Source organism: Anser cygnoides, chromosome 2 (genome assembly GCF_040182565.1).
Source record: "Anser cygnoides isolate HZ-2024a breed goose chromosome 2, Taihu_goose_T2T_genome, whole genome shotgun sequence".
NCBI lineage: Eukaryota > Metazoa > Chordata > Aves > Anseriformes > Anatidae > Anser > Anser cygnoides.
In genome coordinates this window covers 54,044,810-54,059,667 of record NC_089874.1, presented here as the reverse complement: position 1 = coordinate 54,059,667, position 14,858 = coordinate 54,044,810, and the positions used below count along the sequence as shown (strand labels likewise).

Sequence of the window (14,858 nt, the reverse complement as noted above, 5' to 3'; positions counted from 1 at the left end):
AACATCTTGACTATAAAATCTTTGACTACAATTTCATATGTTTCAGATATTTTCTTGCACCTCAGGCACTTACAGTTTACTATTCACTGGTTTGGAAATTAAATCTGTATTTTACACCAGGAAAGTGTCTTTTTTTTTTTTTTAAATGCGTTAGTTTTCTTCACTTTTTTATTATTATTATTTTTAAATCACAATTAATTAATCGATCTAAAAATGAGATGTACTTTAGCCCCATTAAAGCTTTTAATTTATTCCAATCTGGTAAAATCTTATTTACATAGCAAAATATGTATTAGTATACATGGTATCTATATTTGCATCCAGTTCTACAAAAACAAAGCAAAACCTTTAGGGAAAGATATTTTTGACTGGGAAGCTATCAGGCAAAAGCCATTAGATTTTCAATCCCTTGGCCACAGCTTGGAAGACAGGAAGCAAGGAGTTTCAGGCTGTGGCTAATAAGTATTTGTGATGAATTAGTAATAATGAAGGACATGCACAGAGTGAATTTGACCCAGTCCTGGTAGTGGGCAATGGACTTACGCTCTCTGGTAAGATTTAGAGTGTGACCATATGTATGATTATGGGAAATGAACAGAAGCAAGTGGTTTTGGCAGTCAGACTGCAAATTATTTCAAGCCTATCTGAAGGCTCTGATTAACTACTAGGTGGCAATGAATATGATTTTCTTTCATACGTCTAGAACACAAATTGGCATTAGGGAATGCGCCTGGGGGCAGGACTGATACCCAGAGGGGGTCTCACCAGGAACCTGACTCGGCTCAGCATTTAAGAACGTGCTAATTTCTCACTTAAGCGACTGGGACTCTAATTATGATCTTTATTACAGCTTCAAAAAGGAGAGAAGCTACTGAAAGAACTTAAAACCTCATTGAGAAAGGATGCAATTTTATGTAATTTTCCTCCCTATTAGCAGAGTATTTACATAATGTAAAACTGAACCATGTATTGAACAACACTAAAGGAAAAGCCAGGTCTTGTCATTCCACTGCAGACTTTACTGTTATGACTTAACGAAAGCACAGATATCATTCAGTGTGGATGAAACACGTAATTGGTAAACCTCTTCTTTTTCACGGATATTAAACTTAAGTGGTCGGGTAGGAAGAGGTTTGAAACTGTATCTTAAACTTCCTCATTTTTGTGGCTAAAACAGGAAAAAAATATTTTAAATCCCAGCAGTGTTTATACGCATATATGCACGTCCCCTAATGACAGCAGAGAACAAAACCAGCATTCAGCAATTTTCTCCCTAAGCTCCACATAAAATTGTCCATGTCCTCACAATCCCCACGCCTCCAAATAACTACAACCAAAAAATCCCTGCTCAACCCTCACAGCAATTCTTACTGTTTATTTGCATCTCCTTAGTGACAAGTATATTATGGTGTTTATATTATTTTTTTTTATCACAGTGCTTGTAATTTGTGAACTGGAACTAAACAACTAATTGAACACATATTTCCTCATATCTACGAGGAATTATCTTTCCAGAATGAAGGTCTTATATAGATCTACCTATATATTCCCTGAGTTACTGGGATTGCATTTAAAAGTGCTATTCTTCCAAGCAGACGGAGGACTCTTGCATAGGATGAATGGGATTTTAATTTCAACCAACTACATTTCTATCAGCAAAACCACACATGTGGCCAGAGAAAAATGCTTTGTGTTGGCTTCTGTTCTGCACAAAACATACGCTCTCCAGCCAAAAAAGCAGACTATAAAGGTCAGCACGTGAGATCCCTGCCTGCTGCTGTCATCTGCGGAGCAACTTTTCCCCGCAGACGTGCTGCTCCGGCTGGGCTGTTAAACACACACGCAAGCCACTGGCTGGATTGGCCAAACGTTTCTCGGAAACTACCTGCTCCTGCCTGATGTGATCAAAAGTACGTAGCGAGAAGGACTCTGCAACCCCCCAAAAAGCAGGAGGTAAGCCCGTTTCATGGGTCGAAATTAACCCTTTGTAGCAAGGCCAGGCCTGGGGGTCTGCAGCATCCCTGTTATCAGGCATGGAAGGGGAATTAGGGAAGGACTTGTGGGCTCAGCATAAACATTACATGAATTAGGGAACTGCAGGTACTTTGGGCTTGGTATTTCTTTAAAGATCTACTTTCTGGTGGCCTTCCTTCCCCAGCACGAAGGACTCCCGTTTGCTTTGCTCGCCCCGTCCCGCTGTGCTTGCCTCCCCTCTCCCGCCCAGGCAGCGGGGCCATCTTTTCGCCATCCCCGGCTGAAGCTCCCGCGGGGGCCCTCCATCTCAGCGCCGACAGCTAAAAAGCCAGACCTTTCCTCAGACTCCTTTCAGGCTACAGCCGTGAACTTTTGCCGTTTCCTGAGGAGGCAGCAGAGACTTGTTGCCGTATGATCAAACGTGTCAGGGATGCTTCCCCTCTACGCAGACAAATGTCGAGCACTTCTGCTGAGGCTTGCCATGCTTCCTCTCACTTGGCTTTCCCTCACTCACCAGCTCCACAAAACCAGGCCTGCTCCTTCTCAAACACCAATTTCTTCATAAAACCCCGAGCAGTTATGGAGCCATCAGCGTCACCAATTCAGTTTACAAAAGCTACAAATGAAGGCACCCTTTTATGAGTGCCGTGTTCTCAAGGTTTCTGCGATAAGTGGTTTATGCACAGGCAGCCATTTGCTTCACGGGCTTCTGCCTTAATGCCGGAGGGTGCCAGGAGTGTAAGCATAGTTACAGCAAAACCGAGTGAAAGCACCGAGGTCAGGAAACAAAAGCAAGCCTTCAAGCAGCTCCTGCTCCGGATTTGTGTGCAGATGGCCACTCTCAAAAGTGGGCCCACAGAGGAAAAAACACATACGCACTGCAAAACATGGATAACACAACTCAGGGCTGCTTCCTTGCGAAGGAATGCACGCATCTTAACAACCTGATACCTCCCCATGAAAACCTCTGGAAGCATAAAACCAATCATTTCGGGTACGGTTTCCTGTTACACTTAATCCAATAGAAGTGTGAGGCTGCTGCCAAAAAGGAGGGAGGGAGGCCGGGCCCTCCGCTCGGGCTGCGTCAGATGCAGCCCAACAGGCCGCAGTGCTCGCTGCACGCCACCCCGCAGCCAGGCGGAATAGGTGAGGAGGCAGCAGAAGGGCTCAGAAAGACATTTCGTGTTTGATAAGCACGTAACAAGGCCGGTGTGGTTTCGCTCTTTGCTTGTTAAGGCGGCAGCTTCTGCTGGAATGACCTACTTAGCATACATCGGGCAACAGGGGACAGATTGGCACAAGCAGCAAAAAGAACAACAACAACAACCACCCTGTTTGCTTCCTCAAAATAAATTGCTCTCTCTGTCCTCGTCTAAATGGTATGTGCTACACAAGGCTTAAGAATACTCAAACAGAGGAACTGTGCAAGAAGGAAAAGGATGAGGGAAAAGCTCAATACCACATCTAACCACCTTGCAAACACCAAACAAACAGCCAGGAATATCCAGACTATTCAAAAATAAATAGTATCTCACCTTCTATCAATAGAAAGTTATTTTCCTTCTACTATTTTTGATAGACTTTAAACATCTGCCTAGGAGACAAAATTCAAAAAATCCTCTGTCTGAGAAAGCCTTTGCTTCCTTTTGGTATGCTTCACCTCTACAGAACCTCCTGTTTAGGTCTGAGACTGCAAATTACAGCTAGAGACTAAAACTGCACAGCAAAAATATCCCCAGCGTACAAACTCAGGCTAGGCTAAAAAACATTTCTCTCCAAAGTGAAATACACTTTTTGATGCTTTCCTAGCCTGGAATTTATTTTTAGTTGAATGTTTTAAGCAAATGATGTTATTTATAATCAAAACGCTACAGTTTGTGTTAGCTAAAAATACTTCAGAAATGCCTTTTAAAATAGAATCTCCTAGCACCATTTCTTCAGCATGTAGAAAGGGACGTATTTAGTAAGAAAACACACACTATACAAAGGCAGTCTTTTCTTTGCAAAGCAAAGCTCAGGCTGGTAATACCAGCCTGTGCTACATTTAGTAAATATTAATACTCCAGATAACACTGCGTGCTGTTAGCTACAAAACATACATTAAATTCGCAGTATGTTAGATTTATAGCTAAATCCGTACAAAAATCTTCCACCATCTTCACTTCATTTCTCTGTAACACCTAAGCAAAAGCAAAACACAGGTACTGTACAACACAGAAGTGCGGTATGGCAATATGCACAACTGATTTGATAACACACACGTGTTCATACTGATCTACTTATAGCAAATTCAGGGGTTGAGAAACTGACCGCACAGCCAAGCACCTCAGCTGGCAAGAGATTTGCCAAACAAACTTTATCTGTTTCAAACATTCTCCAATCTCTAGTAACCTGCAGATTGTCGTAGAACTTCCTGCTTGTTATATACTGCAATGTTTGCTTGCTGTTTCATCTCATAACCTTTAACTTACTCTTTGAACTTCATTTTTATCTTCGTTGTTTCCTGCTTTTCTGTCGCCTGATGTTTACGTCCTTTTTTCTTTCTCATGGCACCGCTAGAGTTACATTTCTAAACTCTAAAGGAACTGTAGCTGCTTGAGTGTCACCGTTTCATGATTAATTCACATTTCCCTTTTTGATGAAGCACGTTTTCCAATTTTTGAGCTGCTAGGCATCACCCTGCAAGCTAACGCTAAGGACTCTGCATCTCTGTCTTTCAGCATCAGTATTTGCTTACTTTGGTTTAGTCATCTCTCCTCCTGAGAAACTGCAATGTAAGTATTTGTAGATATTTAACTTCATTATATTAAAATAGCTACTGCTAACCAGCAGCGATGAACAGGTATGAGTTTTCACCAAATAGCACAGTGACAGCTGGGAATACGGGATCACTGTCTGACCTAGGACTAGCTGTTGCTGCCATGGGCAGGCTCCGGCACGGACAGGAGCTCCACTTTTCAAAGCCCAAGGTGAGCACGAGAAACTTGGAGGCATCACTCTCCTGGAACAACTGGGAAATTCTGACTGACATCGCACGTGCCATCAGGAAGTACGGCTAAGTTACATTTTGCACTTTGATTCCTGAGAACAAGCCTAAAACATTCACTCCAAACAGCAACCTCTGAGAATCATCAGTTGAGAACAGGGATCCAAATTCACACCAACAAGTTGTCTACAGCACTGTCAAAAACTAGATTAAATACAACAAAAAAGAATAGAATAAAATAGAATAAAATAACATAACATAAAATGACCTAAAACAAAATAAAACAAAAATCCCCAACCATGAGAGCGAAGATTACTTGGATAAACAAAAAATGGAAGAAAAAACGTGCACACAGACTACAAGGAGATCTTGTTGGCTCTCCCTGGAGCACACTTGAGAGCAATGCTTAGCTCTAGCAATACTAAGCAGTGTTTCTACCTGTCTATATTCAGACACCAACCCAACCACTGTGCCCTGAGTTACGACTCCAGGCAAAGCTCTGTAAATATGCAACATCACAGCACAAGCAGAAAGCCAGAGAACAAAGGAGTGCTCAGAACTGCATTTCTCCTCCCACATCCCTCTAGCTTGTGGGGCAGTATTTCCTGCCCATATCAGTGGTAAATTACCTGTTGTCCTTCCAACACCATACTTTGCTCAGCAAGTTGGCATCAACAGAAATGGCGATTCCACCATTTTCTGCGTCTCCACATCTATTTGTACCAAAAAGGAATTAGAAGGCAAGAAATCTGGTTGCTCCTAACCACACCAGTGCAGGTAAACCAGTGAAAAGCATAAAGATATTGTAAGACGTGACTCCTTCAAAATGATTTGCAAGACCATGTACTCCAAGACACAATCTAAACCTGCATTTCTAGGTAAGAGATGATACAATACTTATTCATGTCATCTGATCAGAAGAATCTGGGTTAATTTTCAGAAAAGTAAAAAAATTCTCGTATGCTTGAATACAATACTTTTTTCAGAAATTACTTTTACTGAGCCCTTTACTCACTCAATCATCTGTACCCTCTTTGGTCTGTTTTTGTTTGTTTTTTTTTAAATTGGGCCTAAATTAATAAACCAATTTAAAGCCAGCCTTAAATTCTCAAGTGAATGAATTGACACAAAACCCGGAGACCACCTCTACTCAGTCCTTGATTATCGAGCCCAGCAGAGCACATTCCATAAACAACATTTCGTGCTCTAAAACTCCAGCCACAAAGAATGGATACACATTTTCCTTTGGTAGCTTTTTCCTATTTTTTTTTCCCTTCTGTTTGGTTTAAATGGGAAACAGTTGGTTTCTGAGAATCTCCTCTCCTACAAATAATGGAAAGGTGCTTGGGAATGACATTTAATGAATGATAATTGAACTAACCCATATGCTCAATGACTAGTTCAAAGTACAGCTGACAACTTAACCATGTCTGTTAAACACGGCACAAATTATCATTAATTCTGGAATTACGTATTTTTCCTGACCATGTTCACTGATCACAAGAAGATATTTGCAGTCTCCAAAACTGCCTCACTTCATGTGGTTTAGCAGAAATACTTATACCCTGTAAGTGAAATTGCTGGCTGCTAAAACAACATAGAAGATAGCCCTGGGCAAAGAGAGAGCTATTAAAAGCCCCTGGATGCTGATTACCACCCCAAACCGTGTTAACTGTGGAGGAACTGGACAACTGCAGGCAGCCACACATAGAAGCAGCCACTGTGAAATAAGGATGCCGACCTTGCCTGCTAGTTGGAGGCCCATGCTAGTTGGTATAGAAGTTGTAGAAAACTAACATGCATTCAGATCTCAGCTCTGGATTCACGCTGTTCAGCTGTTCCAGTGGTCCAGATAACCTTGAGAGGGATGAATCACACTGCGTACTAAATTCCCTCAGCTTTTGTCCTGAGACATCCACGGTGGCCAGGGAAATTTGACGGTACCCTGCCATAACTGCAGGATTTCCCAGTGTGAATGTGAGTCTCCTCAACAGACCTCAGGATACACAGAAGCAAAGAGGAGCAAGAAACAGAGGGCAGAGGGAAAAGAAAGAAAAATATCATTTTTCTTTCTGGTCCAGAAGAAGAGGTCAGACAATGCCTCCTCATACTGATGTCAGGGAACCCCACGGGTTCAGTCACCTGGCCGTACTTACAGTGGGAATCACAACAATGAGAAAACTCAATTTAAAGACTTTAAGTGAGGATATGGCAGCTGAATGAAGCTCTCAGGAAGCTGTTTTCCTACAGTTATCTACTTCTGTTACAAGATGACGCTATAGCAAATGTCCTACAGACTGCCCATAAATCCAAGTCCCTCTGTAACTGGTGGATCTGGACAATCTATTTCAGCAAGACCGTGGATCATTTACATCCACTTTCTCCAGGGCTGTCCCACCTGAGACTGGACAGGAATGTTTTCTCCTCCATGTGGGCATGTGGTGAGCTGTACGTGGCAATAGATGGCAGAAGAGATCCTTCTGAACACGGGAGACAGGTGGTGCCACCCTTCCTTTGTCCTGCAGTGGCTCTTAAAAACTCCCATTTCAGAGTAGGTTCACCTCTACTCTAAGAACCTGAGCACAGGTACTTCAACCTTTGACCGTGTTATGGGCTGTAATCCAGCTGTATTTAAACTGCAACCAATTTGCTGGTTGCATAATGCCACCCAGGTTAAGCTTTCGGATTCATTAGTTCATGTGGAAATCAAATAACAATGATGCAGCCTTCATATGGGCTCTGAAATAGGCCTCCCAAGGTCCCAGTTCTTGCTGCTGCCACCAACAGCATTCATTTGGGCAAGCTCAGATATGCTCACACGAGTTACAAAAGCATACTTAATGCACAATCATCCCCACAGGCAAGGGGCAAGAGACAGGAATGTATTGCAGCGGTCCTTTTTGGAGAGGGCTGTGCACTGGGTACACCTCCTTTCTTGCTGTTCTTCAGGCACCGACACCTACAGAAGTGCTTGGCAGACGGAGACTTGCGTCCCAGGTCCCTGCATCCAGAAAGGGGGGACTTTCCCGCTTGCACGATCCAAGATTCTCAGCTTGACCCAAACCCACCTCCCCTGTACCAGGGAGTTTTACAAGGAGCACGTTGCCAAGGACCGTCTTTAGGCTACGTCTGCTGTTTTATGCCACACAGTTGCATGGAGAAGAGCATCACCGCGTGCCAGGAAATTAAAATGCAAAACCACAGTGGCAGAAAAAAAAAAAAAAAAGAACTTTTTCATGTTTGCTTATGTTTTAATAATTGTTAGCAGATGTCTGAGTGATTATGTCTTGTCTTGACAATCTTTGCTTCAAGGAGAAAGTCACAAAAACATACAATTTTTTTTCACGTTAAACACCGTCCTACGTGCTGGAGGTAAGCAAGGTAAAGCCCACAGTAACAAAATACCTTCCACACTGGACAGAGGATTTAAATTCCAGTTCTCTTGCAAGGTCTCCACCTACTGGCAAAGAACCGTCAGTGTCCCGCTGTCTGCGCTCGCTGCAGGTGGAAGAGCAAAGCAATCCCCTTTATTTTTCTGATATTCAGTATAGCCAGCATGGGGAAGCCTAGAGGCAGGTCTGCCCTTTCACTTCACCTGCTCTGCAACGCCGTCCTTCCCTCGGCGTGTCTGTTGGATAACCGAAGTCCCCGTTACATGTAATCCACCATACTTTTTTCCAAAAAGTCTGTTTGACACTACAGAAATATTTCCCACTCTACGGAAAAGACTGTTCAGAATGTTAAAATGTGCCCATTTTTCTAAAAGTTCAGCCTTTACCACCTCTTCAATTACAAACAAGTCAAAGACACTTTTGCACAACACCCCTTGCAGTTTCAAGATTCTCCTAGGATCATTTTCAGTGTTCTCAGACATCTGAAGGGCATTTGAAAAACATGTTTGCTTCCCAGTTCCTAACCAGCAGACACGAAACAAAACCGTAATGGTTCGGATGACAGCGCTTCCTACTTCATTACTCATGCAATGGCCTTTGGTACTCTATCTGAAACCCCAATTCCTGACAAATTCAGTGCCACCCTTTGTTCCATACTCCTCTCGAAAACGGTTGCAGATTCAGACTGACTGGTGAATGATATGCCAAGCAACACCAAATGAATCAGCCCCTCTCTAGTAATTTGACCAACTGCTAAGAATCAAAAGGTTGCAAGAGCAAAGCTATGCAACTGGAAAAAAAAAAATTGTCTTTTCACTTTGAGCAGCCTGTTCTCTGCAACTGTGTTTCTTTGTGTTTTTTAAGTTATTTTACAGATCATTTCATTCTTGTTTTCCAATCTCAGGAAAACGTGCATACCTCAACTATTGCAATCTTTCACCTTTTACCCTAAAAGCAACTTGTGCTAGCCAGAAAGCCCGAGATTACTTCTGGCAGAGATGTCAGAAGTAACAGCGTATGGATCATTTTAGCCATCATCTGAATGGCTGAAGAACTTCCTGTTCAATTAAGTCCTCCATTAATCCCTACCATTTGAATAAAATTTTCCGTCTGCTGGCAGGAAGTGATAAAAGTCACACAGTCAGTAGGTTGGGGACATTTTAACCTCTCACAGAGGTTGCTGCTTGCAATCTAACCATACCTGAAACCAGATATCCCCACTGCCCATGGGGGCTGCCTTCCCGAGGCTCCGCCACCACCTGGCTATTACCAGGGACTCAGCATTAGTCTATAAAAGCATGGCATTTAGATGCACAGTGAGAGAAAGCTGAAGAAAAGACTCAAGACGTGCCCTACCTGCCTCACAGATTTTACTCTGATAAGCTGCAAAGTGATCAATTTTGCATAAAATGCCCATCAATCACATTTGCTGTCTTGCGGACAAAGATCATTAAACAGAAACACACAAATGAGCTATCAGGGAAAACAAACAAACAACAACAACGGTACAGTCCGTGAAGTTAAACCTGTAATATAAGCATCTGATTCTGAATTTAAATAAAGAGAAACTTCAGCAGGTGCTCTCCGCACTTGCTGGTCCCTCTCTTTCCCTACATCATTGTCATTTTTTTTCAGCAAGTTTTTCTTGGAAGCAAACCGCCACCCTCGCCAGGAGTCAAGCAGCCCATTCTCGCGAGTCAATCAGGCAGACGCAGTCAACTTGTCACAGTAACTCTGTTCATGCCTTCTTTCAAGCCACGCCACATCCTGCTACCAGTCAAAGTGGCCTGAAAAGGAAAGGGGCCATGCGCCCCGCACCTCTTCTTTGAGGCACGCTAAATCCGACGCGAGGGGGCTGGCTAGACTGCCAGAGCATGCTGTCTTGCTCTTCCTCCTGAATGCCCGATAAAGTAGTTGGGAACTAATGATATGGATGGAAACTATGGTAACAATTCCTATGCCCCCACCATCTATAGCCTTCCCTGCAGACTTTCTTTCTCTACCTGCCGTAACACGCATTCAATACCCTCTTGCTTCTTGCAGGATGTGTTGCCCCGCCCCAGGAAACTCTAGTAAAAAGATGGTAAATGCAGATCGAACCCATTTTGGTACCAGGTAATTATAGTAAAAACATTCCCTCCCCAAGCTGTGCATGCACACACCACTGATTTGCCAGGGAATTGGCAAAATCACAGCCCCTCTGAGAAGACTTTGTTGGCAGAAGAGTTGCACGTATCAAATGCTTCATCTTCCCCAAAACCCTCCTTACTTTTATTTTTAGGATATGGTAGTATCTGAGCAGCTGGATGCCTGAAATTTTATGGCACGACCAAGACAAACTAACAGCTTGCTGATGGTGGAAGAGGAAGGCCACGTTCCTCCTAGTCCTGCACCCTCTTGTGGACTCCTGCCACAAAGGGATGGGGGGACACCACCTGTCTGGAAACAGGGTGAAGGAAGCAGGACCATACCCTTCTGGAGCAGCAAACCAACGCATTGCCCCATCTGCATCTTCCTGCCCTAAAGGAGGGGTTTGGTTTAGTACAAACCGATTTCAGAGAGGGCTGCAGCTGAAAAGGGGTATGGTTTATGCTCTTTGCTTCATCTCCAGCCACATATTCCTGCTTATGCCAGCACTAGAGCTCCTGAGACCCCATAATCAGCTGGCTGAGGAAGTCAGCCTAGCTGAAAATTAATTTATAGGTTGATTTTTTTCTTTCCTGGGTTGGGTTTCATAACCACAGAACTGCTGGTGTTGGCACAGAAGAGGTGGTGAGAACTCATGGGAGGAAGAACAGGACTGCCTTTTCCAGTAGCAGCTTGCATTAAGATCACCTTAAGCTGACTGAGAAACACATTAGTTACTGAACTGTAAAATCTGAACGGAAAGTGCACCTGGCAGCAATGCCAGTGCTGTCCCCTTTGCTGTCAACCCTCTTGCGGTGGGAGCCTCAGCCTCCATGAAGATTTTGCAGCAAGGAAGACACAATTTTGTTTTTTTTTTTACTAGATAACCATTTTTTTCTGAAGTAATTACAAGGCCTGACGATTTCCTGCACATCTGGCTCCAGAAGTAGATCACCAACCATTCCTCCCTGTACTGTCTGTCACAAGCAAAGCCTGAGCTTACAGATGTGAAAATAGGAAAGAGAGGATGGCATCCCAGATGCTGTCTGCACCGACATTGATAAACACAGCTGAGCTGCATGAGAGCTGGGTACTTGCTGATCTGGAGGCCCACCACCGGTTGAAACGCCCTGCTTGGCAGCAGCCAGCATGCTGGCTTGCATCGGGCTTCTTTGGAAGTGTCCCTGATGTGCCGTTGCCCTGCCCTGGCCTGCTGCTGATCACCTGTGTCCATCCAGCACTTCCTTTCTCGCTCAGCCTGCACAGACATCTGATGGAAGAGTACATGGCTGATCTCAATGCTGTGATGTGCTGCTCCTGGGGACAGAAAGTTCCTCACCAAGAAAATGCCACTTCACCAGGCACAGTCTCGTATGTTCATCAAGGTCCCAAGCCCTCTGGCATTTCCCTGTGCAGTCTCTTCCTACTCCGTCCACATGCTGCTTTCGACCGGGAGGCACCATGCTGAGCCAAGAGCAGGGAAGTTGTAACATTTGGTCAATGATTTACTGCAAGTGGTTGGGCAAATCACTTCACTTTTCTGTTCCTTCCCCACCTGAACTTAGACAATGACATAAGAAGGACAGGCAGAAGGATTAAAATCCTCAGAAAAATGGTGGGGGTACACACAGGCGTGCTTAAACCAGATCAGGACTTGAACCTGGCTTGCCACACGGCTGTGCAATAAGTCGTGCCAGAGAGCTCCCACGCAGGAGCAGGAAGAAATTGGCAATCACTGCAGCTGGGACTGCCGCTGAACATTTGATGAACTCTCAGCATCAGTTCATTTAGATCCAAAAACCTATGCATCTGAAAGGCAATTCGTGAAAACGCCATACAAAAAAAACAGAAACGTTGAAGAATGAAAGAAACAAAATTGGAAAGAACACTTGAGCAGCAAGAGAAAGCAGGCAATAAGCCCGGGAGCAATAAAAGAAAGTAAAACACTGCTAGGGAGTGCAAAGAGCCACTGGTATGTTCAGGAAAAGTAGAAGTTACCTGAAAATAAAATGGAAGCCCTGCAAGACAGAGCAGGGGAGCAAGAACTGCAACACGGCTGACAACATGCCCGATCAGAAAACTGTGGAAATCCTCTTCGTTACCAGCCAACTGCTGAGAAGAACCCAAGCCACAGGTAAACAAGTACACAGAGCATTTCATAAAGCTCCTGACTAGTTTCTGTGTTTTAAATTATATTAATTATGGGTTCAGTAACTAGGGAGACTGTTCAAAATAACAAACAATAAATGCAACCACAATGGATTGTATAAGTGACTGCCCTTAGCACTAAGGAAATCATAATAGCTCGAAGGTGAGAATTAAGTCAACAAAGTCAACAAATAAAATAAATGCATCTTTTATCACACCATTACCAAGGGAAGAAAATGCCAAAAGGCAGAACAAGAGATGCTTCTCCTGAGGCCTTGCTGGCAACACAAGATTGCCCCAATTTAATTAAATAAGTTTTGTTAAATCAGTTCAAATCCACGTGGACTATTATGGGTTAAGAGTAGGTTAAACCAGTGCCTTGTTGACAGATAAATCAAACAGACAGCCTGTCCATACAGCCTCCTGTGCTGGTTTAGCTTCATTAATTTAAAAGCTACATCTTAAGTTAAAATATCATAACCCACCTAGAAAATCTCCGCAAAGCACCATGATTAAGACTCAAATGATTTTGTATCAGTAAATCTAAAATCACTTCCAAAACTATCCCAGATTCCAGCCCACCTACTCCATGATCTACTGTTTTCTGTGCTGCTTTTCTATGTAGACCGAGCCCAGATTTTGTGTTAGGTAGAAACGTGAGCTCTAATTTCTCTAAATATTCAAATTCTGTACTTTGGAAAAGGTATTGACTCCAAGTTCACATTTGGAATCTATAAGGCAACATTAAGAATGCACCAGACTGAGATATCCACGGCCTCATACAGGGTTCAAAGTCTGAGTTTTGCCAAACACGCTAAAGCACAAAAACGTATCTTGTCCATTCACCAAGGCTCTTCCCACCCTCAAGGAACTCCTCAGAGCAAGGCAGTTTTAAAAGCATTCCAGCTATTCAGTGCAGCAGCGCTATATCAACCTACAAGATGAAATACTGGAAATAACTGGGTCGCTACCAGTAGCACCCTTCATAGCCATTGTGTGGCCCTAGTTAGCACAACACAACTAATCTGGCTCACAATGCTTGAACTGAATAAAATCAAACTATATACCTAAATTCTACTCTATTCTATATCTTATACGTGCACATATATATGTATATTTGTAATCTGCAATAAAAAGCAAGGATCAGAGACAAAGATCAGAAAAGATCACAGAGATCAGCACCTCTTCTGTGAAGAAAGGCTGAGGGAGCTGGGGCTATTCAGCCTGCAGCAGAGAAGGCTCCAAGGTGACCTTATTGTAGCTTTTCAATACTTAAAGGGGGCTGATAAAAAAGATGAAGAGTGACTTTTTGCTCAGTCAGATAATGATAGGACAAGGGGGAACAGTCTTAAACTAAAAGAGGATAGATTTAGATTAGATATTAACACAAAATCCTTCACCATGAGGGTGGTGAGGCACTGGCACAGGCTGCCCAGAGCAGCTGTGGATGCCCCATCCCTGGAGGTGCTCAAGGCCAGGCTGGATGGGGCTTTGGGCAAGGGAGGTGAACCAGACACCATAATACCAGCAAAACCCTGAATGAAATAGATGGAGTGTTATCACCCCCAAGTGCAGACGCAAAGAAAAGCAGCTGTTGTTGCTCACATTCTCACCCAGCATTAGAAGTGTCAAATTAAAGACTCATCAGCTTTACTGAGCAGTTCCTTTGGAAGGATTTAGCAGCCAATTATTACATATAGGTATTTCCCTGAAGACAGGAGATTTTGAGGCAAAAACCAGCAGTGGGAAAAAAAAAATGGTGAGATATATCTTTTTTAAAACAAGCGAAGAGGAACAAAGAGAGATCTGCAGTGCCAAACCCCCCAAAACAGCCATGAGGTTCCCCGAGTAGTAGGGAAATGCAACAAGCCAGGGTAGTTCTTACTCCAAACCCCTTTCTCAGCTGATAGCAGGGAACTCATAGATGTAAGTATTTCTTGGCAATATTTGCATGTTCCCCATTCTGGTTAGTGAACAAAAAAACATGCAAAAGGCACCCTATTTGGGTCAGCTGTAGCCCAGAACATCAATCTCCCTGATTTAGGCAGCTGCAATGGAAAATGAGATGTGTCAAAAGCTAGTTTTCATCATTATTTAAATGAATTGCATGAAAATTACTATAAAGCAAAGTGCCACTCTCCCCTTCCTCAACTTGTCACGTTTCTATACAAGAAACAAGAAGAAAAACTATGGCAGCTTAATTTACAGCATCTCCAAAATGGCCCTTGGGG

General features: G+C 43.3%; 1 protein-coding gene across 1 annotated transcript in view; it reads right to left on the bottom strand.

Moving 5' to 3' along the window:
* JARID2 (jumonji and AT-rich interaction domain containing 2) overlaps positions 1-14,858 on the bottom strand; it is a 213,225-nt gene that overhangs the window by 62,505 nt on the left and 135,862 nt on the right. The window lies entirely within an intron of this gene.